The 25383-nt window shown below is 45.0% G+C and overlaps 1 long non-coding RNA gene across 2 annotated transcripts; it reads left to right on the top strand.

Annotated features, from left to right (window-relative positions):
- The first annotated feature begins 4120 nt into the window (after positions 1-4120).
- Positions 4121-24578, top strand: LOC149120898 (uncharacterized). 2 transcript variants are annotated; one of them, XR_016224695.1, is made up of 3 exons: positions 4121-4667; positions 23679-23808; positions 24269-24578. It is a non-coding gene; the product is annotated as an uncharacterized LOC149120898 (long non-coding RNA). The 2 variants fall into 2 exon arrangements; XR_016224696.1 differs by having other exon boundaries at positions 24381-24578.
- Positions 24579-25383: the final 805 nt, after the last annotated feature.

A 25383-nucleotide genomic window follows, 5' to 3' on the forward strand; every position in this document is an offset into this window, starting at 1 on the left:
ATGATATGTCGTTAGGGTTCATCGAATCTTCTGATAGCTAGCCCACTCATGAATTTCTCGCACTGAATGATATTCAATTGTCTGGACACACCATGGTCTATTTACCCATTCACCTATTGAAGAACGTCTTGCTTTGCTTCCAAGTTTGGACATGTCTGAGTAAAGTTGAAACGCACATCCGTGTGTAGACGTTGGCTGTTGAGTAAGTTTTCAGTTGGACAGATACCAAGGTGTGTGATTGTTAGATGGTATGGTGAGATTGTGACTAGTTTGGTAAGAAACCACCAGACTGTCCTCCAGAGCGGCTGTGCCACTCTGCACTCCCAGCGCCAACAGGCAAAGCACCTTCTGCTCCACGTCTTTGCCGTGGGTGTTGTCAGGGGTGTGTTCTAGGCCTTGCCTGTATTAGTAAGTGTGTGGGTAGCCCCTTGTTGTTTTTAATTTACATTTCCCTGGTGACATGTGATCTGGGGAGTTTTTCCATATGCTTATTGGTTATCTGAATATCTTCTCTGGTGACGTGTCTGTTAAGGTCTGTGATCCATTTTTGAAGCAGGCTGCTTTTTTCTTCTTCTTGTTGAGTTTTGTAAATATTGTTTGCTTACTTTGGATACCAGTCCTTTATCAGATATGCCTTGCGCAAATGTTTTCTCCTCGTAAGTGGCTTCTCCTTTTATTCTCTTGCCAGTGTCTTTTCCAGAGCAGACAGCTTTAATTTTAATGAAGTTAAGTCTAATTCTTTCTTTAATGGATTTTGTCTTTGCTGTTGGATCTAAACATTGTCAAACCAGTCCTGAGTCATTTAGACTCTCTCCTACGTCATCCTCTAGGAATCTCATAGTTTTGTGTTTAGGTCTGTGATCCATTTTGACCTGATTTGTGAAGGATATAAAGACTGTGTTCATATCATCATTATTATTATTTTGGAATGTGGATTTCTGGTTTTTTTGGCACCATTTGTTCACAAGACTGTCTTTGTTCCATGATCTTTCAAAAGATCAGTTACTCTATTTGTGTGAGTGTATTCCAGTTTGACATTGATTAATTCCAGTGTTTTGCTAGCATCACGTTGTTTTGTTACTACAGCTTCACAGTGGGTCCTGACGTTGGTAGTGTCAGTCTTCCAACTCTGTTCTTCTACAGTGTTCTTTTGGTGATTTGGGCCCTACTGCATCTCCATATAAACTTTAGGTTCTGTCTGTTGGTATCCACAGAATTACTTGCTGGGATTATCATGGGAATGCATTGCATCTACAAATCAAAACAAGAAGAACTGACTTGCTGACAGTGCTGAGTTGTCTATCTATAAACATGGTATATTTTTTCATTTATTTTATTTTTTGAATTCATCAAATTTTATGCTGTTTCTCACACATATCTTGTGTGAATTTTGTTATATTTATACCTAAATATTTATATGTTTTTGCTCCTGCCAATGTAAATGCTATTATGTATTTAATTTCTACTTGTTCATTGCTGGTACATAAAAAAGTGATTTGTATATCAATCTCGTATCCTGAAATTTGCTCATAGTAATTTAGATCATTTTTGTCAATTATATATGATTATTATGATTATTATTATATATACTATTATGTCATCTGTAAACAAAAGTTTTATTTCTTCCCTCCCAAACAGAATACCTTTTATTCCTTTTCCTCTTCTTACTGTATTAAGTAGGGCTTCATTTAAGATTTATTTATTTTTCTATTTTGAAAGTTAGAGAGAAAAGGGAGAGAAAGAGAGAGGGGGAGGGGGAAGAGGAGGGAGAGAGAGAGAGAGGGAGATCTGTCATCCACTGTTTCACTCCCTAGATGGCTGTACCAGACAGGAGCTTCTTCTGGGTCTACATGTGGGTGGCAGGGGCTCAAAACTTAGACCATATCCCACTGCTCTTCCCAGATCATTAGCAGGGAGCTGGATTGGAAGTAGAGCAGCCAAGACATAAAACAGTGCCCATATGGGATGCCAGTGTTGCAGCAGTCCTGAGCTGTAGGTATTTTGTAGATTTCTTTTATCAAATTGAGGAAGTTCCCCTCTATTGCTAGTTTATTGAGAACATTTATCATGCATGAGTGTTAGATTTTATCAAATGATTTTTCTTATCTATGGATGTGATCATGCAATTTTTCTTCTTTACCCTGATGTCATAATAATTGATTTTCATGATAGTTGAGTCATGCTTGCATACTTAGGATAAATTATATCTGGCATATCATTGGATTTGATGTGCTAATAGATTTTATTTAGAAAAACAATTAATTTCTTCCTGATACTTTGTTTTGGGGAGTTATTATTTAGTTCAATTTCTTCAGTAGACACAGGACTATTGAAACCGTGTATTTTACCTTGGCTATGTTCTGTCAGATTAGGTCTAAATTATCACATTTATGGATATAAAACTGATCACATCATTCATTATCCTTTTAATGTTGATAGGTTCTGTAGTGATGCCCCCTCTTTCATTTTTGGTGCTGGTGAGTCATTGCTGTCTCTCTCTGTTCCATTCCCTCTTTCTCCCCTCCATCATCCCTCCCTCCCTCCCTCCCTTCTTCTCTTCCTCCCTCCCTCCCTCCCGCTGCTCACTAGGCTAAACCTGTGGCACCAGCACACTGGGTTCTAGTCCTGGTCGGGGTGCTGGATTCTGTCCCGGTTGCCCCTCTTCCAGGCCAGCTCTCTGCTGTGGCCCAGGAAGGCAGTGGAGGATGGCCCAAGTCCTTGGGTCCTGGACCTGCATGGGAGACCAGGAGGAAGCACCTGGCTCCTGGCTTCGGATCAGCGCGGTGCGCCGGCTGCGGCGGCCATTGAGGGGTGCACCAATGGAAAAAAGGAAGACCTGTCTCTGTGTCTCTCTTTCTCACTGTCCACTCTGCCTGTCAAAAAAAAATATTTTGAATACTGCTGTTCTATTGGAATTTGTCCTGATTTTGGGGGAGAAGACCACAAGAGATAAAATGCCATTTTCACCACATCATTTCTAAAGAACTTACTGTTGCTGATGCTTGCCTGTATCACCTGGTTAAGGTGGTATGTCAGTTTTCTCTCCATCAGTGTGTGGATTTTCCTCCTTTTCACAGTGCACAGGCTTGAAGGAAGTCATTCTGAAGAGTCTACCTTTAAGGAATGAGGAGACGTGCTGTACCTCCTTGAGGGTGGGATTCCTCTCGTCCATTTGTTGCAATTGCTAAATACTTACTGATAACAGCCCTATGACTGTAGCTATTTGTTGATCCAGTCACCCACTGAAGGGCGTCCATGGTACTTCCCAGGTTTTGGTGATTATGAGCAGAGGTGAGATGAAGAGTCATGTGCAGATTTTTGCATGGGCATGGGTTTCCAATCAATTGGGTAGATATTTAGGAGTACAACTGCTGGATTGCATTTGCTAATGATAAATTATGCTGATGATCTTTTGGTATACTTATATTTTATTTTGTGAGTTTTCTGTTTAGATCTTTTGCCAATTTTTTTAATTTGCTAATTTTCTTACTGTTGAGTTTTAACAGTTCTTTGTATATTTCAGATAATATAGTCCTTTATCAGATAAATATTATGCAAATATGTTCTCCAAGACTATGGTTTGCCTTTTCATTTTCTTAAGAGTTTTCTTCACAGCAGAAGTTTTTAATTTTAATAAAATTTAACTTATATGTTTTTCATTTTTGGGTCATGATTTTGGTGAAACCCAAAGCCACCTGGATTTTCTTTTGGAAGTTTTATATTTTTATATTTTGCTCTTGGATTTATGGTTGATTTTGGATTAATTCTGGTGAAAAGTTTAGGATCTGGATTTGGAAGCCTTTTTCCTTTAATGTGACATCCAGTTGGTTCAGTGCCATTTGTCAAAAACAAAAAATTATTCATTGAATTTCTGTTGCTGCTTTGTTAAAGAACACTTGACTGTAGTGTAATTCAAAAAGTTAATGGGAAATGAAGTTAAAAGATAGATTTATTTGGTCAAAAACCAAACATAGTTTTTCATAATGCACATTTTCGGTAAGCTTTTGGAAGTCTCCTTTATACTTTTCTGGCTGTGTTTCTGGACTCTAGACAATTTTTTGTATCTATGATTTTCTTCTTTCACTAATGCCATATTATTTTGGGTCCTATAGGTGGGGAGCAACTCGGACTAGACTAAGTTACTGGAATTAAGACTTATTCTATGCATCTGCTCTCCCACAATATGGCGCTGAGAAGGGAGAAACAGCTTCTACACAGCTGCCTCCAGTTCAACCAATAAACAGCAGGACCTGCTCCTGATTGCAGGAGAGCAGCGTACTCGGCGTGTGGGTAGCAGAGTTGGGATTGGTGGAAGAGGACTATAAAGGAGGAGAGAGACAACATGCACCAGGAACATCTGTGCAGCCCCCGAGAGAGCCGGCCGGCGGTGTGCCGCTCCCCTGCGGAAGTGGGGAAAGTGGCCAGGGGGAACCGCCCTTCCACGGAGGTGGAAGGGACAGCAGCCAACCCGGGAAGAACCAGCAGCAAACCCGGGGAGGGCCGAGCAGACGAAAGAACAGCGCAGGGTCCTGTGTCGTTCCTCCACGAAGAGGGGGAGCGACATAATGGTGCCGTGACTCGGATATGAAGCCTAGGCAGGGTTTAGTGTCGTTCCTCCATGAAGAGGGGGAGTGACACTATAGCTTTATAAAAAGTCTAAAAATTGGGTAAGTCAGTTTTTGTTTTTGTTTACTATTGTGGTGAATGTTGTAGATATTTTGCATTTTAATATAAACTTTAGATAGGCTTGTTTGTAGCTATAAAAAAGCTTACAATAATTTTGATTAGAATTTCACTTAATCTGGTTGGAATTTCTTTTGGAAGAACTTACATTTTAATAGTATTGAATCTTCCAATCCATGAACATGGAAAATCCTCTCATTTATTTTAAGCTTTGGTTTCTGTCATCAGAATTTTGTTGTTTTCTGCAAATATGTCTGATGTGTATCTTGTTACATTTAAGCCTAAATATTTCATTATTTGAGTACTACTATAAGTAGTTTTCTTAAAAAATCAAATTCCAATTGTTCATTGCTGTTACACAGGAAAGCTGATGTCTGCATCTTGCGACCTTTCTTATTCACTAATTTCAGGATCTTATTTTATTTTTGTTTTTATGTGGGTCCATTATTTGGAATTTTCTATGCAGATAATGTCATCTCTGAACAAAGACAGTTTTACTCCTTTTCAAAAAATTTTTTTAATATTTTTTTTCTTTTTTTGATAGGCAGAGTGGACAGTGAGAGAGAGAGACAGAGAGAAAGGTCTTCCTTTGCTGTTGGTTCATCCTCTAATGGCTGCTATGGCCAGCACGCTGCAGCCGGCGCACCGCGCTGATCCGAAGCCAGGAACCAGGTGCTTCTCCTGGTCTTTCATGCGGGTGCAGGGCCCAAGGATCTGGGCCATCCTCCACTGCATTCCTGGGCCACAGCATAGAGCTGGCCTGGAAGAGGAGCAACTGGGACAGAATCCGGCGCCCCAACCGGGACTAGAACCCAGTGTGCTGGCGCCGCAGGTGGAGGATTAGCCTAGTGAGCCGCGGCGCCGGCTCCTTTTCAAATTTTATATACCTTATTCTACTTTTTCTTACAGACTTCCAACATAATGCTGCATAATATGGATGTGAGGGGATATCTTTGCTTTGTTTCCAATCTTAAGGAAAAAGTGTCCTTTTTCTTTTTAATTTTTATTAATATAAAGAGAATAGATGTCAGGTATTTTATAGGTACAATTCTAAGAAGATAACAATATCTCCCTCTGGATGTACATACATGGTAACATACATGCATTGTTCTTTGTCATGTTGGGGAACTTCCTGGCTTACTGATAATTTTTATTATGAATGGCTGGATTTAGTCAAATTTATGGTGACCTCATAGAATGGGTTAGGAAATATTTCTTCTATTTCTTTCTTCTTCTATAATCTGGAATATATTGTATAGATCTGGTGTTAACTTTTACCTTAAATTCACCAGTTAATTCATCCGGATGGCCTGATGATTTTTTTTAAAGCTGTTCATTAGTTTTTTTTTTTTTTTTAATTTTTACAAAAACATAAAGCAGTATCAGATGAACTATTTTTCCTTGTGTAAGTTTTGGTAATTTGTGTCTTCCAAGAACTGATCCATTTTATCTAAACTAACAAATGTGTGGCAGTAGAGTGCTTCATAGTAGTTCTTAATTATCCTTTACTGTAAAAGCCATCTGTAGTGATGGATCCCATTTTACTTCTCATCTTGGTAATTTGTGCCTTCTTTCTTTCTTGGTTATCCTAGCTTGAGTTTTACCAGTTTAACTCAGCTTTTGAAAGAACTAACTTTTTGCTTCATTTAGCTGCTTCATTTTATTGCAATCATCTCATTGATTCCTGATTTTAATTTTATTATTTACAACCATAAGCTTGATATAGGTTCATTGTGCTCTTCTTGCCTCTTGAGGTAGTAATTTAGATTATTGATTTGAGGTCTTTCCTATTTTCTTTTTGTTTAAATTTGTATTTTTTTTTTTTTTTTGCTTATTTGGGAGGGTGGGGAGGAGAAAGAGAGAGAGAGACAGACAGAGAGACAGAGAGAGAAAGAGAGAGAGAGAGAGAGAGAGATATCTCATTTGCAAGTTCATACCACAAATGTTCTCAATAGCCGAGTAGGGCTGTGCCAGGCCAGAGTCTGGACATGGAATCTAAGTCTGGGCCTCTGTGAGTGGGGGGGACCCAAGTACCTCCTGGCTCCTTGGTACAGATTAGGAGGAAGCCAGAGTCATGAGTGCAGCTGGGACTTGAACCATGGCATTCTGATACGAGATGTGAGTATCACGAACAGCATCCTAACTGTTATGCCTAAAACTTATGCCTATCTTTTTGTTGCTGTTGTTATTGTAAGCGTTGATCAATATAAATTTCCCTCTCACCACTACTTTCACTTTATCTCACAGATTTTTGATATGATCTATTTTAATTTGTATTTATTTTCTATGTATTTTAGAGCCATTTAAAAGAGCTTTTTAAAAGTATTTATTTATTCGAAAGGCAGGGTTATGGAGAAGAATGGGGTTTGGAGAGAGATCTTGCATCCACTGGTTTACTCTCCAAATAGCTGCAATGGCAGGAGCTGGCCAGTCCAAAGCCAGGTGCAGGGTTTGAGGTTGGTGATTCTTTTCTTTCAATGCTTGAAAAATATTGTACCACTTCCTTCCAACCTCCATAACTTCGGATAAGAGGTCTGTCACCATTCAAATGGGCGTTCCTGTATAGGAACACGTTGCTTCTTTCTGGCTGTTTTTAATGTGGTGGTTGTGTATTTAGTTTTGAGTACAGACATTTCTCAACTTAAAATAGGGTTATGTGCCAATAAACCCATTTTAAGGTGAAATCTTCTTAGGTCATAAATGCATTTAACGCATCTGAACCTCCTGGACATCCTAACAGCCTAGCCTACCTGAGATGTGTGCAGAACACTCAACATTTATTTGTAATAGACAAAAATCATCTAAAGCAAAAGCTTGTTTTATAATAATTGGATTAATATCTTACATAATTTATTGAATACAATACTGAAAGTAAAAAAAAATCAGAATGGCTGTGCAGATAACTTTTATACATTGTAAAGCCAAAAGTCATATTTGAACTATTGTTAATCAGAGTTCATCTACATTTAATCGTGAAATGTCTTGGTGTGGATTTTTTGGGTACTTTTGGATTTTCTCAGTTTCATGAATCCACAGGTTTATGTTTTTCACTGAATTTTGGATATTTTCAGCAGTTATTTCTTTAAATATTTTTCAGGTCCGAATCTCCTTTCTCTTTCTTTTCCTTCTGAAATTCAGGCTATGAAAGCTAGTCTTTTGTTACTGTCCCACAGGTCCTTGAGCCATTGTTAAGTTTTTTCTGCTGTTCTGAATGAACAATAAGTCTTATTGGTCTCTCTAAATTCACTGTTTCTATCTTTTCTCATCCCCAACTTACTATTGGGACCATTAGTGGATTTGTAATTGGTTTATTTTATTTTTATAACTTCTTTTCTATTTCTTCATTTGCGTTCTAAGAACTTGTCATTGCTTGCTGAGGCATTTTTGTGATGGCTATTCAAAATTCTCATCAGATAAATTCAACATTTGATTCATCCTTGTATTAGTGTTGGTTGATTGTCTTCTTTCACTGAAATTATGATTTTCTTGATTATTGATATGAAAACCTAACTTAGATTATATCCTCTGTATTTTGGTTATTATACTAGGGGACTCTTGATTCTACTCAAAAGCTTTTATTTAGTAGGCAGTTGCTCTATTTAATTTCAGTGTGCACTTTCTGGCCTACTGTCATGGACATTGGTTCCAAAACAAGCTGAGTTTTAAGCCCTTGGGATGCTGTTCAAGTCTGCTTCATTCTTTTGGTGCCATTGGGGCTCCTGATCAATCTCTGGCGATGTCATCTATGGGATCAGAAGGTGTTTCCTTGGAATGCTTGCTGTCCTTGGGCGACCTTCCAGGGAAGAGAGACAGAAGCCGGTGAGTCAGGGTCTTCATGGGCCCATGTTTGGAGGCCAGGAAGACACTGGGTTTTGCTGTTGCTGCTGCTGCTTGCACACTGGACTGCCCATTGATGCCTGGAGGCTGTGGAATATTCTGGGGTTTGGATGCTGCTGTTGAGACCAGATCAGACCATCCTGTTGGCAAAGCAGGGATTGTAAAGCAATGAGAGGGACATGGTGGGTTTTGCTGCTGCCATAGCCACCTATAGATCTGACCAGTCTTCCAGGCCCAGGTCAAGAGTCAGCTTGACACTTCTAATTAAAGCTTCCCTCTCTCCAATCTTTCAAGTTGACGTGTGTGTGTGTGTATGTGTGTGTGTTGGCAGCTCTGAGTTGCTGGATTGTCTGACACCCAGTCTGGTAGTACTCACCACACACTGTTATTCAAGTCTTGTTTCCTGGAAATCTACTGTCTTCTTTCCAGATTTTAGTGTTTTTATCACTGTCCCTAAGTACTTTTCATAGTATCTAGAGTGAGAAGAAGGAGAAAGGTGAGTCTATGCCATTTTGTTCCTGAACTGGAAATCTGGTATGCACTTTTAACATTGAAGCTAAAGAAAAGAATGGTCATCCTTTCACTTTTAACCCAGTGGATATGCCTCTCCAATGGATAAAGAAGCCTCCAGTACCCAGATGGAATAATTCCTCTCAACATGTAACCTCCTCTTTCCTCTCTTCTCATTCCCACTAGAGTCTCCTGATCTTTCTGCCTGCATCTAATGCAAATACTTTGGAACATTGCCTATTGGCTCCATGCCTGCCTTAACTAGATACTCTGCTTTGTGGCTGTCTGTCTCGGGTGGACCTGTACCTCTCCAATGGGGACCTCTTGTCTAATTAACTCATTTTGTCCCAGGCCTACATTGAAGCTCTATGTAGATGAAGTGCTTAATATATGGTTTTGATGATGGGGATGGGGGGGGGGTCTGGAAATGACAGTAGCAATAAGAGAGCTGTTAAATTCTGCAGCTCTTCCGTTTGGCCATGGTCCCTGTCTTGATAGTTTTTGACGGTAAAAGCCGCCCTTGTTCAGCTGCTTGTTGGCTCCATGGGGCTTTCTCTGGGGTGCAGGCCAATGTCCAAGTAAAATCCTGCTCGTTGGCTCCATGGGGCTTTCTCTGGGGTGCAGGCCAATGTCCAAGTAAAATCTTGGGAAGATGCAGGGCTGCTGGCCCATCTGGAGAGAAATATTGAGAAGTAGTTCTGTGTGCCTCAGAGCTCTCCATCAAGAGTTGCCCTCTGCTGTAAGCTTCCAAGGCAGTTCTCTGGGGAAATGCATTGACGGCTCTGTCTTCAGGTGTCAGGGCCCCCACCTGCCACATTTCTCCTACCCCTAGGGCTGGCGAGTTGCAAGGATTAGCTGATGGCAAACAACGGGCAGCAGGTCAGGACCTGCGTGTGGTCGGGAGCAGCAGCGCTTCAGCCCCTGACTGGTGGCACCCTTGGCTGAGCAATTTGGTGCCTGCATCCCAAAAATGCAGTGAATTCAGAAATTTCCTCCAGGCTCAGTCCCCGGCAGTGGCATCCAGGACCCACCCCTGAGCTAATTCACAGCGGTGGTTAGGAAGTTGGCAGGTTTGCGGAGAACACTGTTTTGATAGTTCTCGGCTAACATGAGGATCCCATCCCAGAGCAGCCAGCAACCTTGGCCAAGGGGAAAATGAGGGGGATCTGAATGTGGGTGTTCTCAGAGTGCCTTCCGGAAGGTGCCTCTGTCACCTGGCGGATGGCCTAATGCTTGGTTGTCCAGTCTGTAACCAGGATTTCCTGCCCATGGGAAACTGGTTTATACTGGCAGACACCTGGTGGCTCTTTTCTGATTCTTGTCCAATTTATGCCTGCCTGACCAGCAGGCTGGCACTCGGAGTCCAACCTTGTCTTTTCCCGGGTTTCCTGGGGACGACAAAACCTGGAGCAGCTTGTAATACTTCTTCCAGAAGACACAGGTTCAATGCACTTCCACAAGAGGAAACAAGTTCCAAGGTCTTGCAGATCCTGAACAAAAGGCAGGAGTGAAGGGTCAGGCAGAGAGTATGCCCTGCACGGCAACCAGCAGTGTCTGTGTACTGGGATAGGGTCCAGCCCATTGAAGTACAGGGCCAAGGCTTGAATGGTCCACTTACAGGAGGGGTTGGGAAAATGGGGAGCCCAGGCGCTTGGGAGGAGGGATCCCCCAAGTTCTTCTCTCCATTTGCAAGTCACATGGAACCAGAAACTGTGCTGGGAGGCTGGCACCCTGATTCTGGTATGAGACAAGTTAAATCTGTATTTAAAGTGCATGCTAAGGCAATGTGAAATCAGACTAATTCGTTTTAGGAAAAAAAAAATCAAATCCCAAGCCCAAGGCGCTGGGAGAAGACAGAGCGTGGGAGTCGCATCGCTGGTGGCTCTGAGGCCACAGCCCTGCAGTGGGGGTGTGTGGTGTCCTGGAAATCTGGAGCTGTGGGGGTGGCACCCTGTGCAAGGTGTGGCCGCAGGAATCCCCTCTTCCCTCCAAATGCTCCACTGGGGAGGAGTAGGAATCACGCCTGCACCAGGAAACCAATTCCCCAGCCGCTTCTTCCCTTGTCTCTCTTCTTTCTCTCATCAGACAGCTCCTACCCCAGGACCTTGGCACACACTATTTCCTCTGTCTAGAACAGACTTTCCCTAGATTTTTTCTGTGTGTGTGTGGCTGCCTCCTTGTTTCCCTAGGTCTCAACCCACCTGTCCTCTCCTCTCAGAGGCCTCCCTTCCACTCCTGTCCTGTCACTTTGTCCCATTGTTCGGTCATGTTTCACACAACGTGCTCTCAAATACATTTGTTTATGTCTAGTTTTGTCCCTTCATCCTCTGCCGGCCCCCAGCCCACTGGAGTGCAAGACCCTGCCAGGCTGGTCTGTAGCATCTCTCAGAGTCCTCTCTGAACTCAGTTCCTTTGCCCGGCATTCTCGGGGCGGGGGTGGGGGTGAATGAATGTGGCCCCTGGACCCTAGGTTATTTTATCATCTGCTGCAGTGGGACAGTGATGGGAAGCAGCAAGCAGCTCTACTCTGCCTCACAGCAGAAGGATTTGTTGGGGGAAAATGAAGCAAAATATATTTTTAAGCTCCATAAACATATGATGAATGCTAAAAAGGTATTTTGAAAATAAGAAGCATATACAAACAGCTTATGTTTTTGGTCAAAATGAAGTTGTAATCAAATCGTTATCAAAAGGGAGAAAAATCAAAATGAGTCAGAAGAGTTTTTGGAAGACTTTGCAACTTCACAGAATTAAGGAGGTTTTCCTCATCTCAGTCTGCCTCTCAGGGGACAGGATTTCTCACTGGAAGCAAGGTGAGTCGCAGCCCGTGGCTCTCCGCAGGCACAGAGACGTAGATGGCCTGCAACTTGCCACGGTCTGTCTCAGGCCCAGGCTCTTGCCAGAAGGACTTCCACACAAAGGTTTGTGTGTGGGGCTGTGCGTTCCTGTCCAGATCAGCAGAAATGCTTAATGACTGAGCCAAGACTGGCAGAGCCACGCGGTCACAGCTTTGCTTCCAAGAAGTGAGCCAATTAGCAGTCCTGGTGATTATTTACATTCCATGCAATATATCACTAAAATTGTGTTGATGATTTATCATTTATATTATGGTATTGTCAGCATAATTTATTCAGATCACGCTGAGATACCTGGAAAATTAAGTAAAAGGGAAAGAAATGGCATTGAATCCCTTGGTTTACAAAGATATTTCTTAGCTCTTCTCTCTCTCTCCCTCCCTCTCTCTTTCTCGCTCTCTCTCTCCCTCTCTTTCTTTCTCTCTCTTAATGAGGATATATGTTAAGAAAAATCATGGACCATTTAGCTAGTAAATTGTTCCAGGATCATCTGCATTAAAACTTTGCTTGGTCTTCCTCTTTCTTTTCTTTCTCCTTCTCCTTCTTTCTCCTCCTCCTCCCTCTCTTCCTCCTCCTCCTCCTCCTTCCTCTTAGAACATGTCTGGGGCTTTCATTTGATTTTCTTCTGCAACATTTGCTTTCAGTCTACTGTTTCAAAGCAAAAAAAAAAAAAAGTAAATGAAATTGCCTTTAGTTTAGAGCAAAGTAGCATGGATTAATATGGGGCCAGAGGTTTCTTTTCCAATTTATAAAGCAGTCTTATCGTCTGCCTTATATTCTATTTGCCCCACCCTCTGGGAAATAATTGTGGTTTATCCGAATTAGGGATAAAATATTCTGGTTGTTGAAGCCATTAACCATCTAGGCATTATGGAAAAAACATTCTTGGCATGGGAGGCAATGCTTTGGGCCCCAGAGCCCTGGGTTCTAGTCCTGGCTCTGCCTGGGCTTTGCCTGGTGCTCCTGTTTTCTAAAGAGTGAACACAGTGGTTCTCAAAGTGATTCTCATTAACCTCAGGCATCAGGTTTGCTGGATCTGCCCCCAGGCTGCAGAGTCAGCCTTTCTGGGAAAAGTGCAACAGTGTCTTTCTACCAGGGCTCAAGATGATACGTCTCAACACTTGAGTTTGAAAATCCCTGGGATGGGATATTTGTGTGGTCACTTCCAGCTCCAGTCTCCCTACAGTTCTACATATTCTAATGATGTGGCATGTTCTGCCTATTCCTGAAGCTTTGCGTGTGAAACACACTTCAGGTAATTGCCTAAAACTTAAAAGTCTGTGGGATTTTTTTTTTTTTTTTTTACAGGCAGAGTGGACAGTGAGAGAGAGAGAGACAGAGACAAAGGTCTTCCTTTGCCGTTGGTTCACCCTCCAATGGCCGCCGTGGCCGGCACGCTGCGGCCGGCGCACTGCGCTGATCCGAAGGCAGGACCCAGGTCTCCCATGCACTTGGGCCATCCTCCACTGCACTCCCGGGCCACAGCAGAGAGCTGGCCTGGAAGAGGGGCAACCGGGACAGAATCCGGCACCCCGACCAGGACTAGAACCCTGTGTGCCGTTGCTGCTAGGTGGAGCATTAGCCTAGTGAGCCGCGGCGGCGGCCCTGTGTGGGATCTTGATACTGAAGAGGAGCCTGGAGTGAGTTAGGTGTGGCGTCTGGTCCCCTTGCCCACTTGCCTCCAGGTGACTGATGTCGCGTAGTCCTCCAGTGAGGTCCATGCGTGTCTCTTGGTGGACCTGGCAGGGCTATGCATGGGCGCGAGGATTTTCACAATGCGGCCACGTTAGCTTCCTGATGTTGAGCTGCTGACATCTACGGATTGCAGAGAAGACCATCAGAAGTCAGGGCAGTGTCAGGGGGTCCAGGCTGTGCTTTTGGGTAAGAAGATTTGCTTCGCTGAGCCTCCTGGAATCCCCAGTGAAGGTTGGACCACCACCTTGGGGAGTTGTGTGAAGACTTGTCCTAGGTCTTGGGGAAATTGGCATTATTATCAGAAGATTCATAAAGGGACAACCTCTGGGGCTTTTAGGGCACATGTGGCCTCATCGCTGGGGAGCTGATCCACCTGCTGAGTCGCGAACTCCAGGTGACCTGCAGGTGGCGACTATTGGCCACCTCCTCCCCATCATCATCCCTTGTGGTCCTGCTCTGAGAGCCGCATCCATGAATGCCTTTACACACAATCTGCTGTCTCCCCATCCTCATGATTGGGCTCAAGTACTTGCCTGTTATCCCCAGTTGATGCCACACCTTTTGCCAATTAAATCTGTGTCTCTTCTGCGACTCTGTGCTTCATGGGGCCAGGGGTCATAGTTCATCTTTCTCTCTTACTGACCCATGTTGCCAGGGCTGGGCTGATTGTCTGAAATCCTAGTATGAATCATTGCAAGATGGCCACCAACTCAGTAGACCTTCTGCCTATGGAGAGAATACCCTGTATTTTCTCTGCTTATCTTACTCTTTCTCCCTCTGCTTTATAAATTGGCTGCTTCCTACCTCTATGCTACCTATAATCTTGAGTGATCAGCTATGACTCTAACAATCTCCCAGGCACCACTTATAGGTTCACTGATGGGTACTTGACAACTGAGATTTCTTTTGATTTGGGTCCCAGAAAGACAAGTTTGATTTTCTCCAACAGTGGGGATTTGGGGATATTTGGTGGCCAGGTACCCACCTGGGCAGAGAGATGGAATTGGAAGCAGAGATAAGAAAGGGTGAGGACCCTAAATTCTTTCCTTCCTTGGGCTCCTGAGACCTAGCCCACACCTGTACCTGGTTTTATGAGATACCCAGAGGATATCCTTGATAAATCCATTTTTACATTTAAATTACATTGACACTGGTTTCTGATACCTGCACCCAAGGTCCAGAAATGCAATGAACTTCAGCAGTTCACGAATATGCTCTCTGTCTCTCTCTCTTTGCTTGAAGTCTTCCAATTTCAGTGGAACCATCTGAATGGATCTGAGCACCTAAAGCCGCAAGGCGTGAAAGAGGTACTATTTATTCATTCCTTATATTGACAAAAGGGGGCAGAAGGGGGGGTCCTTCAGAAAGCTCACAGAAAAACAGAATTAAAAGAGAAGGTTAGTTTGGTACAACATAAATTGAAACCCAGACAGATTTTTTTTGTACTGCATATTTTTTCTGTGGAGCAATTTATGAAATAAAATCTATGCGTGGATTTCAAAATTTTCTTTGAAGCAAAAGAAACTCATCTTTTATTTCCATTTTCAGCAAACCTTTTGAAGTATCCTCATGCAATGTGTAAAACGCTTTGTTCTGTTATGGTCTCAGATGCTTTTACAGTTGAATGATAAATATCATATCTCATTGAAACCACTCCATTGTAGATCTTCTCTTTTGACTGCTAGACCTAACGTATTTATTTTCCTTGCCTTTAAGTTATTTTGGAATTTTTGTTGAGTGCTAATAGCTGAACAGTTTGTGAATAGAAGAAGAATATACTCCGAAGCTTAAATACAGGCAGAGGCATGCGTGTGGTTTTCCACCAGCCTGCTACGTTCAGTCTGGAGGAGCCGGAACTGTGATGGTCTGGGGGCTTCTAGCACTGTTGCCCCTGAGCTCCTGGAAGGGGTCATGTGCACCGGCAATGTAGGGTCATGCAGTGGCTGAGGCTCTGTCTCCCGGAATTAGTTCACTGGAACCCTAATATCCCTAAACTCATCTGGGAATGGTACTTGGGGGTGGAGACTTAGAGAGGTAGTTAGGCTCAGAGGAGGCCGTGAGAGTGAGGTCCCATGATGGCACTGCAGAAGGAGAAGAGAGACCCACTGTGGAACGCCATCTACCATGGCACAGTGCGCTCTGCAGGGCCAAACCAGCACCAGGCTCTTGGACTTCTAGCCTCCAGAGCCGAGAGCCAAATAAAAGCACATTCTTTATAAATTGCCTCATTTCGGGCATGTTGTCATAGCAACAGAAAATGGACTAAGATTGGCCACCTGTCTCCTTTTGGAGAGCACTGGAGGCATTTTTTCCTGCATCCTTGGGAAAGGTTTGCTTCTAGGGTACAGAGGACTCTAGTCTCTGTGCAATTAAGTGTTCTGGTTGTTTGAAGAATAACTCCCTCAAACATTTGTATTTCTGACGTTATATTTTGAAAATGCCTTTGAGTGTCTTTTCTTTCCTGCTCAGGTACACAGTAGAGTCTGTGTGTCCATGAAGCAAGCTCTTGTTGACAGCTGGGAAACTGGCTCTTATTGTCTAAGACCAATGGATACAGACAAAGAAGGAGTGGCTGAGTCTGTTTTCTGTTGCTACAACGGAATGCCTGAGAATGGGTCATTTATAAAGAAAATAAATTTATTTCTGACAGTCCTGGGGGCCAGGATACCCAGGAGCATGGTGTCTGCACCTACTCAGCACCTAGTGAGGGCCTTCTGTCTGCATCGTAAGGTGGCAGAGGGCGTCCCGTGGCAGGACAGGGCGACTGTGCTAGTTTGATTCTCTCCTTCTCGTCTCCCAAAAGACGCTAATTTCATCATCTGCTAAGATGAAAGCTTGACCTGGGATCATCTTGCTCAAGTTGTGAATGGCACGAGGTGGTACTGAGGAAGAGTGAAAGAAAGAAGAAAAGAGAACCATATGGGACCATGACCATGGGGGACAGAAAATAAGTAGGTGAAGGAGCTCAGAAAGTTGCAAATATTCTTTAAAAAAAGATTGCTAATACATTTGTTTGAAAGAGCAAGAAAGAGAGAGAGAGAGAGAGAGAGATGCCATCTGCTGGTTCACTCACTGAATGTCTGCAACAGCTAGGACTGGGCCAGACCAAAGGCAAGATCCTGGAACTCCATATGGGTCTCCCACATGGGTTGCAGAAACCCAAGTCCTCTGGGCCATTATTTGCTACCTCCTAGGGGGCACATAGACAGGAAGCTGGAGAGAAGGCAGAGGTGGGACTTGACCCCAAGCATTCTGATGTGGGTTGCAGGCATCGAACGTGATGGCTTCACCTGCTGCCCCACAGTGATCCACCCTCCTTCCCCTCTGGAACAGTCATTTTGACCCAAGGAGCCACCTGTTGGAAGACCCGTGGCCTCCAATGGACTCAGGGCAGCTCTTGTCTTGCCTCAAATGTGCATGGAAACATGGCCCTGGGAAGATACTAAGATGCTTTCCAAAAAACACTGTCCCTGCAAGAATTCCCCACGGTAAATGCAAAGCCCGCGAGCCTCGTGAGCACATGGTTCCTGGGAGATTCGATCTGAGAACGCTTCAGGATCAGAATCCGTTCTCAAGACCACTACCTCCACTCTATGAAAGGGAAATGCCTCATTGTGCACTCCAGGTCTTAGCACGCGAGTCTTTCCAAGTCCTAGACTCCTCACTCTTTTAAATTAGTATGTTTTTCAAAGCTAAATGTGTAAGTGCTTAGGAATAATCTCTCCTCATCTTTATAAATATGAAATGAGCTGGTCAACAAATGTACACACCCATATCAACTTTCTACACACATACACACACACACGTGTGCACAGACACATACATTCATACACTCATGGTTAGTGGGTATAACTCAGGTTGGAACAAAGGCGACAGATATCTCCCTGTCACCAAGCAGACACTCAGGGCTGTCTCTGCCCATGAGCCCCAATAGCAGCAATTACGCAGTCCATGGGTGTGATGAGCTGCAAACCAAACATTTGTAAAAAGGCTGTAATTAATGCAATTAGCTATTTACACGATAGCCCATAATGAATCCAAAGGCATCGTTATTGACTATTGAGTAAATAATCTGACATTAAAAAGTCAATGATCCACAAATGAAAAATTCTCTCTCCTTTTTTTTTAAAGGAGGAAAGATGGAGGAAAGAAAATTAAAGAAAAGAGGAAAACAAGCAAAAAACTCAGCAAAGATGTCATTGCATAATAGTCCATTATGCCTCCAATTGAGCCGTCATGAACTATCAAAGAAATAATTGCACAATAGACCATAATGGCTTAATCGTGTCAAAATCTTTGTATTTACATATTTTTTTAATCAATGGAAGTTAAGTACAAAAACGGGTCTTTTGGTTTCCATCCTGATTTTGCCTTTGTAACTGGAAGTAGGTGAAGGTTGGTTTCCTCTGCCACCTTCAAGGGTGACTGCAGTCTCTCCCATTTGTATCGGATGCTGGTTTGTTTGTGGGCACAGGTAGGGCACAGGAGGGGCCCAGAAGACCCTGAAACCAGGGCAGAAAGGTACTCCTCAGTGCCCTGCTCGCTACCAAAGCAGCAATCTGCAGTGGGGAACTTTGGTGTTGCCCCCAGGGCCTTGTGTGACCTCTGACCTCTGACCTGCAGGACCTCCTCAGGTGCCTTTTCAGTCTCAGCCACTCCTCATGCATGGAAGAGGCCTGTAAGCGAGATTCTTCCCAGTGAAGAGAGCTGATCACTTGACTGAGTACTTTGACCACTAACCCTTCAGTTAACCTGGCCAGTTTTGTGCTTTGCCGGGGGTTCTTCCTACCCGGTGTAGCTTGGTGGTCGACTGAGGCTACCATTTCCACCTGCCCCTCCCCCGCTTCTCCCCTTTCCTCATCTTCAGGGACTCCTTCAGGGGTAAGACTAGTTACGACTAGTTTGATGGAACACTCAACATGCTGGGATCATCCTAAACAACCTTTATTGGAAGTAGGTGTTCATGAATCCATCTGCATCTGTCTATATCACCTATCTATTTATCTGTCTGTCTATAAAAGATCTACCATCTGTCTCCATCTTTCTTTCTTAAAGATTTATTTATTTACTTGAAAGGCAGAGTGACAGAGAGATCGTCCTTCTGCTGTTCACTACCTAAGTGGTGGCAATAGCCAGGTCTGCTACAAGCTGAAGTCAGGAGCTCAGAACGCCATCCTGGTCTCCTTTATGGGAGGCAATGGTCCAAGCACTCATGCCACCCTCTGCTGCTTTCCCAGGCACATTAGCAGAAAGCTGGATCAGAAGCAGAGCAGCCAGCACTTGGATTGGCACTCTGATTTCAGATGCTGGTGTTGCGAGCAGCAGTTTTGACCCGCCATGCCACAATGCTGGCATCTCTGTTTTTCCACCCATCCACAGTCAGCCCTGTGTCCTCAGGTTCCAAATCTGTGGGTCCAAACAACTGCAGATAGAAGATACTTAGAAAAATAATCACATCTGTAGTGAACATGTATGAACATTTTTTGGTGTCATTTTCCCCGAAACAATACAGTACGATAGCTATTTACATAGCATCTACATTGTATTAGGTATTATAAGTGATCTAGTAATGATTTAAGGTATAAAGGAAGATATGTGTAGGTTGTATGCAAATAATTGACCATTTTATATAAAGGACGGAGCATCCATGGCCATTGGTATTCACAGGGAGTCCTGAAACCAATCCCAGACAAACACCGAGGGACAGCTGCACACACATGTGCACACACATGTGAAGAACTTAAAAACTTGCTGGAGCAGGCAGAATAACACAAGGTGAAATCAGCACGCTGGGGCTTTGAGGGAGAGGAACGGTGCCCGGGAATGGAGTTTAAGACAACCCTGTTGCGTTCTGTGCTAGATACAGCAAGAGCTGGTGGTGGCCATCTTGAACGTTGAAAGAGGCCAAGGGCAACCAGTGGGCCGTCTCTTAGAGCTCGACCCATAGAAGAAATAATATTGGCTAATGTCTGCAGAGAGCTTTACACTTATGAAATACACTAACATGCTTTAATTTCAGTTGCTTCTCATGACAAAACTCATTAGCAACCGGAAGAGTAATGACAGCCATTATTTCCTTAGCACCTGTGTGCGGGGCTGGGCCATACATACCTTTAATCATGACCATCCCCAGCACCTACAACACTGCCTGGAACTCAGGACAAGTCCAGGAAATATCTCCTGAGTGACGAAAGGCAGGAACACACCTTGATATCGAAAAAAAAATCTCCATTTTACAGGTAAGGGAGCCAGTTAAGAGAAGTACTTTAACTTGCCCAGGGTGGCAGAGCTGAGGTTTGACGTCAGGTTTCACTGTCTTCCAAGCGTAGGCCACTGTTTTCCCTTTTACAAAGGCAGCCATAGCTTCAGAGAGCGTCCTGGCCTGGGGATGCCCAGGCCACAGTTGTGTTGCGTATCCATCTACTCATTTCTGTTGTGGCGCTAGGAAGGAGAGGTCCGGTCATACTGTGCATCTTTGCCTTTCACACTGGGGCTGATGCAAGTGGGTGGGGACAGTTATTCATGGGGGCCTTCATGCATGCAGCTACCCCGTGGGGTTGAGGGACCAGGGCGGGGTTGACTGATGGACCCGAGTTATCAGAGAAGCTCTCTTCCTTGCCCGTCTCTCCGTGAGACCAACGCAGTGGGTACCAGTTGCTTCCCTCTGAGGAACAGCCAGGGCGAAGGTGCCCCTTGCTCCACATAGGTGGACCCATGCCTGGTGAGACGTGCCCAGAGAAGGGGTTTTGTGCACTGTCCCAGGGTCCTCTCTGGTCTGTTGCGTGATGCCGATTTGGTCCTGGTCAAATCTCAGGCAGATAAGCTGTGTTAGCTCTGGCCCTGATCAGGGCTGGGAGTGTTTGTACTTTTCTATCTCCCGGTTCCCTTCAGGACGAGGCTATCTCAGCATCTTTCAGCGGCCTCGCTGTTTTGTTGCTCTGCTTGTTGCATTGTTGCCTCTGCTGTTGATTAAACCAAACAAAGCTCTGGTTGCAGCAAGTAGCTCAGGATGGACAGGAGTAGGCATTGCTACCAGCACACTAAGAAGCCATTTATCAAAGTTTTATCTGATCCAAAGCTCTGGATTTATCAGTCACTGCTTACAAATGGCATCAAGTTGAGCCCTGTCAGGATGTGTCTGGAGTCTGCTGTGCTCCTCTGCTGAGCTGAGCTCTGTAGGGACATGGCCTTGAATAACGTGGCCAGTGAAGCGCCCTTAGAGGAGGTGGGGCATAGGCGATTTCGCCGCAGGACTTGGGAATAGGCAGTGATTTGGGGTGGGTGCTCTGAGGGTGAGGACTGGACAGCATCTGGCTGGGGGAGCAGGCCTGGCATTTCTTTCTGGGAAAGTGGAAGCTCACAAGAGTTATCAGGAGCTTGCCATTTGGTGGAAAGAAGCTGCTTAAGGGAGGAGAGGGTAGACTTTCAGAGTGATAATGAGACAGTGCATCCAGCTCCTAAAAGAACAATGCCTGGACAGCGAAGATCTTCTCTTGCAATATTTTAAGCTCACTAGACAGGTCCCCAGATTTGTGTCCATGAAAATGAAGACACTCCTTTAGAGGGACATTGAATACAGAGACAAAAGGCAAACCTTAGACTGGAAGAAAATATTTGCAACATTATGGGCAATCTTTTGTAAATTATGCAACATGGGGTTAGTTCTCCTCTCAGCAACCCCATTGGAAAGACAGGAAAAAATATTTTTTAAAGATTTATTTTTTATTTATTTGAAAGACAGAATTACAGAGAGAGGTAGAGACAGAGAGAGAGGTCTTCCATCTGCTGGTTCACTCCCCAGATGGCTGCAATGGCTGGAGTTACACGATCCAGAGCCAGGAGCCAGGAGCTTCTTCTGGGTCTCCCACGTGGGTGCAGGGGCCCAAGGACTTGGGCCATCTTCTACTGTTATCTCAGGCATAGCAGAGAGCTGGATTGAAGGAGGAGCAGCCGGGACTAGAACCGGTGCCCATATGGGATGCTGGTGCTTCCGGCCAGGGCATTAGCCCACAGCGCAGTCCCCGAAAAAATATTTTTAAAGGTGCAGGGACAAGGTAAACAGATGAGATGCTAAGAACAGAATTGTGGAGGGAGGGAAAGAAACAAATGGATGAGTGGTAAAGTGTCTGGGCCAGTTGAGCAATTCCTGAGCCAGTGGCAAAAGCTATGAGTCCCAAGATCTTTGCCACAGAGGAACCCACCATATCAAGAATGGGTTGAGTCAGTGGGCTGTTAACTCTCCTGATTCCTCCCTTTCTAGCTTCCTTCTGTGAAGCTCAAAGAGATGTTTGAGGGGATCACCCACAAAGCAGAGCAAAAAGAGCAAAGGAGATAAATAATAAAAAATATTGAAGACTGCTCTAGAAAAGTCAAAGATCTGAGTAACAGGAGTTCTGGGCAGAGAATAAAGAAAGGGAGAGGAGGAGGTCATTGAGGAAATAAGAAAACTTCCCAAGGCTGCAGGAAAAACAGTTTCCACGTTGAAAGCCCAGTTCCGTGAATGAGCATAGTTGCACAGTTAAAGCCCATCACTGTGCGATTTATGAGTAAGGAAACAGATTAAAGGTAGATGATGCACATACATGCGTGGATGTGAAGTCCTGTGAGCGAGGGGCGGGAGGACTTCAGTCTTCTCACCAGTAATCTAGAAGCAATGAGGTGATGCTCACACATTTCTGAAAGAAAATTCTCTACCCAGCCAAACTATCAATCAGGTACGGAGATAGAATACAAACATTTGCACACATCCAAGCTCTCAACTAATTTGCTGTCTACCTGTCAGGATGCTCCAGGAAGATGTGCTCCATAAACACAAGAACCAGGGAGACTTCCACCTGCTCTTCCTCATCCCTCCCTCGCTCCCTCCACTCCTGCTGTTATGTTTCCTGAGTACACTAAGTGTCAGCTTTGGGGATATACCAGTGAATGGAAGGGATAAAGCCTCAGATCACGTGGGGCTTGCCTTTATTTAAAAATTTTTTGACAGGCAGAGCGGACAGTGAGAGAGAGAGACAGAGAGAAAGGTCTTCCTTTGCCGTTGGTTCACCCTCAAATGGCCGCCGCGGCCGGCGGGCTACAGCCGGCACACCACGCTGATCCGATGGCAGGAGCCAGGTGCTTCTGGTCTCCCATGGGGTGCAGGGCCCAAGTACTTAGGCCATCCTCCACTGCACTCCCTGGCCACAGCAGAGAGCTGGCCTGGAAGAGGGGCAACCAGGACAGAATCTGGCACCCCAGCCGGGACTAGAACCCAGTGTGGCGGCGCTGCAAGGCGGAGGATTAGCCTAGTGAGCTGCGGCGCCGGCCGGGGCTTGCCTTTTAACAGCACCTGTGATGTCTGTGATCACCTGGAGCACCAACAGTGAGGATGCAGAGCCCATGGGATAGAACATGAACTCTGACCCACAGCCCCCCAAGCCTTCCCCCAAGCAGGCTGCCTTCCCCTGGAGCATGCTTCCACCTGTTGACGTTTGCGTCCTTGGAAATCACTTAAGACTTAATGATTAGGCTGTCAACTGGCAGAGGGCATTTGCTGGGTGTCTTTTTCCTGTGCCTCTTGGAGTGATTGGCACAGTACTCTATGGCTCCTCAATGTGATCTGAATTGATGACAATATGGATTATTGGGGAAGAGTTCTCTCTTCTGCCAAACACCAGGCAAGAAGAGCTTGTTAGGTGTTGATCCTCATCCTGGCCACTGCACACTGCAATGCAACAGAGGGAAAGGGACATCTTGGCCATGGGTAGGGCAGCATCTGTTATGGACCAGGCATCGGGCCCTGCCTGGACTGCAGGAGGGAGGGAGGGAGGCTCAGCCCAGGCATTACCAACTCATTGTCTGCCTAGAGAGGAGCCCTGTAAACATGTCACTGGGAGGAGGGCACAGAGGACCCGAGGAGCAGGTGGAGGGTGACTGACTGGGAGCTGGATCCCAAAGAAGCAAGAAAGAAGGTCACCCAGGCATCGGATGCATGGGAAGCAGGGAGAACAAGGGTTCTTGGACCATGTAGGGGAACAGTGTACTACAAAATGCTGTGGTTGTAATACTGGCTTCACACCCGTGCCTGAACATCTTGTAATGACATTTCCTTACTGACAGCTGGACTTTGCTCTGTACTCCATTCATGGCCATTTGTGCAGGGCACTGACAAGATCCAAGACACCATCCGGAAAGATCGCCCTGCAGGCAGCAGAGGTGGGGTGAGACTGCAGCCCTGGATGAGAAAGAGGTGAGGCCCTGCATCTGGGCATTGTCAGGGAGGACAGAACTGGGGGGAGGGGAAGGGTGCTACTGTGTGGGTGAGCCACCAGTCATCTGGAACAGGTGAAGAAGAATCAGAGGCCTTGCTGGGGCCCGCTGGGTGTCTTGGGGACTGTGGTGCTGCAGTGAGCAGTTGGGTGCAAGGCTCTGAGATTCCAGTCAGCAGGATGTCAGCACCCGGGAAGCTGGGGGCATGGATGAGAATTCCCTGGGGTGGGTGGAAAGATGGAAGCACCGATAGAAATGTAAGTGACAGTGACGTGAAGAGTCAGGAAGGACAAGCCACCCCAGGAGGCAGAGAGAATGAGAGGGAGAGAGGATCATAGCTGAGGCCAGGGTGGGGGGAGGGGGCTGAAACATTCTAGAAGGTGGGCGACAGCAAAACCTGTGATGGGGCCTTTTCTGCTGACACTTGGTCTCTTTTCAAGAATATTCTGTTGCCAGTGCCGTGGTGTAGTAGGTTAATGCTCCGTCTGCGGCCCCAGCATCCCTTATGGATGGATACCAGTTCAAGTCCCGGCTGCTCTACTTCCAATGCAGCTCCCTGCTAATGTACCTGGGAAAGCAGTGGAAGATGGTCCAAGTGCTTGGGCCCCTGCAGCCACGTGGGAGGCGCGGAAGAAGCTCCTGGCTCCTGGCTTCGGATCAGCCCAGATCCGGCCATTGCAGCCATTTGGGGAGTGAACCAGTGGGTGGAAGACCTCTCTCTCTCTGTCTTCCCCCTCACTGTCTGCGACTCTGCCTCTCAAATAAATAAATAAATAAATCTTAAAAAAAAAAACTCACAATATTCCATTGTGTTTGAAGCAGTACTGTTGACTGTGAAATTTGGGGGTCATGTGAGCGACCCACTCAGGCTCCCCAAATCCATGTGCTTGCCGCCCTGTGTGCTGAGGGGGCTTCTCTGTACTGAAATCTGAGGACGCCCCCAAGGAAGTGGGATCTACTTGGCTGTGCTCCGTCACCAGGGACAGAATGGCTGAGAGTCTCTCACTGAGCTGGCAATGAGGGGATTCACTTTTGGGCGTCCTGTCCTTTGTTGGAAAAATTAATCTGTAAATAGTTTATTAAGGTCGGAAATGCTGCCAGCGACCCTTTGAAAACAGACACAGCATCTTTAAGAGATTGCAAAGGTAAATCTTATTGTCGTGGGGGAAATGACTGCTACACAGTTATTTCTTTTATTGCTCTGTGAATGTGATGGCATTACTCAGTTTAATAAATCCTAGTGTATCTCCCAGTCCGTGTAGGCTGATATAAATATCTCCAGTTATGTCACATCCCCACCTTTGTATAGCGACACTGGGCCCTGATGACTGGGGGCTGATAAATGCTAAACCTCATTTGGTTGGTGAGTGATTGAGCGCTAACACTGTTTAGATTTCTTAATATACTTGTATTAGCATGAATAAGTAATGAGCGTGCCAGGCTTTTTTGAATATTTGATTGTATCTTTGTAATGGATTTGTGTCTCTCTCTTTGTGCTAATGTCATTGTAACTTTGTTGGTGTCATAACTCCAAGCCATGGCAATTGATCTTTAT

Source organism: Oryctolagus cuniculus, chromosome 18, assembly GCF_051225735.1.
Source record: "Oryctolagus cuniculus isolate XC-2025 breed Fujian yellow rabbit chromosome 18, ASM5122573v1, whole genome shotgun sequence".
NCBI classification, from domain to species: domain Eukaryota; kingdom Metazoa; phylum Chordata; class Mammalia; order Lagomorpha; family Leporidae; genus Oryctolagus; species Oryctolagus cuniculus.